This window comes from Terrapene carolina, unplaced genomic scaffold (genome assembly GCF_002925995.2).
Source record: "Terrapene carolina triunguis isolate 2854851 unplaced genomic scaffold, T_m_triunguis-2.0 Scaffold19774, whole genome shotgun sequence".
NCBI classification, from domain to species: Eukaryota; Metazoa; Chordata; order Testudines; family Emydidae; genus Terrapene; species Terrapene triunguis.
The window spans coordinates 3,581-7,464 of record NW_020684125.1 but is presented as its reverse complement, the minus strand read 5'-3'; the positions used below and the strand labels follow the sequence as shown (position 1 = coordinate 7,464).

The following is a 3,884-nucleotide window of genomic DNA, read 5'->3' as shown; positions in this document are numbered from 1 at the left end:
AGGGGCAGCTCACAAGGATTCAGAAGCATTAGGAGAGACGTGGGGGGTGACAGTGCACGCTCCCTCTTCCCCTCCCCTCCCAGCTGTCGTGGGTTCCTGGCTGGAGCTATTGAGAGGACCAGTTTCTTGGCCCCTCTCGGTTCTAACTGGCTCTTCTTTCCCTGGCAGTTCCTGGAAGACTTTCTCTTCTTCATCTCGGACCACACCTGGCTGGGCTGTTTCATCACTAGTATCAGGCGCCAGCTGGCCTACGGTGATAAGCGGCCCAGTGACAAGGTCAGTGTCCTGGAAGGAATTGGGGTTCAGTGCCTAGTTCAGAACAGCAGTCGCTAACCAGGGGCAGCTTGGGGTCAGTGAAGCAGACAGCTATACCCAGTGGGCTCTGTGCATGCCAGGCTGTGCCCAATGCATCCAGCATGATGGTGTCTCTTTCGCAGAGCTTTCTCTACAAGTGCTGGGGCACCGTGCTGATGTTTTTTCCAGCAGAGAGCATCAAGCCCCAGCTATGGCTTCTGGTGGAGATGGTCGATTTCCGAGAAGAAGAGGAAAGAGAGGTGAGGTCTTTGCTCCTCCACTGTCAAGTGATCCCTCATTCTTTGTCAATCCCCTGATGCTACATGTGTATGTTCTGCCTTGGACAACGTCCAGTGGATTGAAAAGATCTTCCTTATACCCATGCCCATGGCAATGACTTGGAGAGCCCATCCTGGCCCCTTGGCTTATTGCTCAGCATTCCCAACCTCCATCTTTCTGTCTCTCAGGGATTCGCCCGAGCGCTTGGGCTGTGTGCCAGGCAACAGCTATATGAGGTTTTCGCCATCCTGGAGCACTGGGAAGAGTTTGTCAGCAGGGTGCAGCTCCAGCCTTCTGCCGGTGGCTCTCTGGAGGTACGGTCCCACCTAGCATCTCTGCTCTTTCATCCATCCCTTCACCAGCCTTTGCAGGTAAAGGGACCTGCCAGGGAGGACCCTGCTTCCCAGAAGCCTGTTCAGCGAAGAGCTGAATTTCCAAGCAGTGGCTCAGCCTCCGAAGAGGGAGCCCTTTCCTTACTCCTCTGTGGAGTTGCAATCTCAGCACAATGGGGTGGATCCAGGGGGGAAGGTGGGTCCTGTTGTCTAAGCTCTCCAGGGTATCTCCTGGGGAGCTCAGACATGCTCCACGCAGCCCCATAAACAAGGCTCAGAGAGGGCCCAAAAGACACTGCCATGCCATCAGCTCCAGCTGACACATTTCTCAGCAGAACAGACCCTTGGTCTTCCCCTGAACTGGGCTATTTCACAGACCTTCCTGGCAGACTCACCAGGGCTGGCATGTCTGACATTAACCTGCGTCCCCCCTCTCCCCGCACCACCACCACCACCTTCCCAGTAACTCTCTGGGCCAGTGCAATCCACTGTAGTCCCAGTGACATCTCTGGAGCTAGGCTGAATTAAAGCAGCTGCTAGTGCGTCCCCTTCGGCTGCCGGGTCACCTCAACCACCCAATCCTGGGGAGCTGGGAAGGGCCTCGGAGTCCAGGCAATTCAGCTCAGCAGAGTCGCCTTTGGTGGCTAAGCCGGCTGGATGAAAAATCCTCCCCTGGCCCCAGTTGTAAGATAGGAGCAGCTGGAGTCCATCCCTTCTCCTCACTCTTTCCTTTGCAATTCTCAGGAGCCAGCTTCCATCGAGCAGCTGAGAAGCCTCCTGCTCCTCACCTATGGGCACGTGGTCCACTCACGCCCCACGGATCTCATCCTAGAGACCATAGGCTTCAATATCCTGGCTCCCATGCGACACCACTATTTTCTGAGCCCACACGTAAGTCAGAGCCCTCCCCTGACCGCCCACACAGCACCTACCCGGGCTGTGCACAGCAGCACAGAGCTATGTCTTTGCATAAACTCAGCTCAGAGGGCTGGCCCTTTGCCCCAGGAGGGACAGGAGACATGGGAACAGCACCACTCTCTGTGACTGCCCCATCTCAATTAGCTTCTCTGATTCCAGGCCCATGGAAGCTAAGGGAAGGACTCCCATCTGGGCCTTGTTAGAGTGTAACTGAGCATCACTTGGTGCTATTGTCCCAGAGACGACTGTACCCTGTTTGGTACCTCTAGGCTTGTGCTGCACTCAGGGATCAGAAGATAAAGATTTAGGGCCCGTTTCCCCACACACTGCAGTCGATGGTGTAGCTGGGCACAAAAGGCGCACTGAGGGATTCAGGCCCCTAGCCCGGTTGACAGGCTCTGGTGCTGAAGGGGGATTTTTGAGATAACTCTAGTTTGTTTTCTTGCCATCGGAGGTTTGAGGCCGACGTTCAGTCCTACACTGGTTACGATGCCCATATGCGCGTCCCAGCGAAAAGGAGAGGGGATGCTACTTTGGTTTAACTGAATGTTCTCCTTGGAGAATGGATGCCTTGGTAGGGAGAGCCCAGCCAACTGCAGAGAGCAGCAGATTCCTGTCCCAGATCAGACAATTACGACCTGATTGTCAGGGGAGCTGAGCAGCCCCAGGGCCCACTGACAGCTCTGGGAACTGCAAGTGCTCAGCACCTCTGGGAATCAGCCCATTCCTTGCATTCATCTCCAGAGATATTCCCCTAGGCCAGGGGTTCTCAAACTGGGGGTCGGGACCCCTCCGGGGGTCACGAGGTCATTACATGGGGTGTTGCGAGTTGTCAACCTCCACCCCAAACCCCGCTTGCCTCCAGCACTTATAATGGTGTTAAATATATTAGAGAGGGTGTTTAATTTATTAGGGGGGTCACACCCAGAGGCTTGCTGTGTGAAAGGGGTCATCAGTAAAAATAGTTGGAGACCCACAGCCCTAGGGAATGCAAAGATGTTCCACTCGGCAAACCAGGTCCTTTCCCTTAGGGCGTGAGGGCAATCCCGCCTAGGACAGCAGCTCCCTTGTAGAGACTCGCTCTGTAGCCTTGTGTCTCAGCTCTCTATTGCCTGTGGCTGTTTCCTCATTGTTCTCTCCCCCTCCTGCCTGTGAGCCCAGGACCCACTGGTGAGATCTGCTTTTCTGAGAAGCCTCGCGCTGGTGGGTGAAGCTGTCACCCAAGTGAGCAGGATTCCCTTGGTGAGCCAGGACACATACACCGTGCTGTCCCCCCTGCTGGTGAGTGAGCATGCTTGGGTCCTGGGAGGGGTCCCTAGGGCAGATGCACATGCCAGAGTCTCTGGCGTTTAAAGGCCATGTGCTGGGTTTGCGACCTGGTGCCCAGGGCTCTACATTGTGCACTGCAAACCCAGTGCTGATGCCAGAGTCTTCTGGTGCGATTCCAGCCCAAGGAATTAAATGACACTATTTTCCATTAGCGGATTCATGCTGCTTACACCTGGGACCATTCCCCATCCCACTTCTGAGGGATCTGCCCGGCACCCAGAAAGCGCCCTGGGGATTAACTCCAAGGGTTTTCACTCCGGGACATGATCCTGAGGAGTTAACAGGCGCAGCCCTCCCTTGGTTTGCAGGAAAATATTTGACCTCAGCTTTTCAGACTCTAATGCTCCCCGTCACAAAATCGCCTCTGCCCAGATCCCCCTTCCCTGCTCCGTGGCAGATGCTGAAGTTTCCAGATGTGCTGTCAGGAATGGCGAAATAGGGGCTCTGGTGAATGTCTCCTGCATTCTGGCCACATGGCCGCTCCCAGGCCATCTTCCCAGCTCCGTGCCCCAGTGCACTGCACGCTGGGGCTGAGGGTCGGTGGGGGCGTCAAACTGCATTTGGAGATTCCAAGTCTTGCTGAGGAACCGGGCTCCCCCAAATTCTTTTGCCTTTGACTCTCTGCTTTGTGCTGCAGGAGATGCTCAGAGTCAAGGACCGGGCCCAGCTGCAGAGCCCCGATCACCAGCGTGCCCTGCTGGCCATCTCATACATAGGGTACGTCCATGGGAC

At 55.6% G+C, this 3,884-nt stretch overlaps 1 long non-coding RNA gene across 1 annotated transcript; it reads left to right on the top strand.

Moving 5' to 3' along the window:
- The first annotated feature begins 227 nt into the window (after positions 1–227).
- Positions 228–846, top strand: LOC113408595. The gene is made up of 3 exons (XR_003370328.1): positions 228–276; positions 438–554; positions 762–846. It is a non-coding gene; the product is annotated as an uncharacterized LOC113408595 (long non-coding RNA).
- Positions 847–3,884: the final 3,038 nt, after the last annotated feature.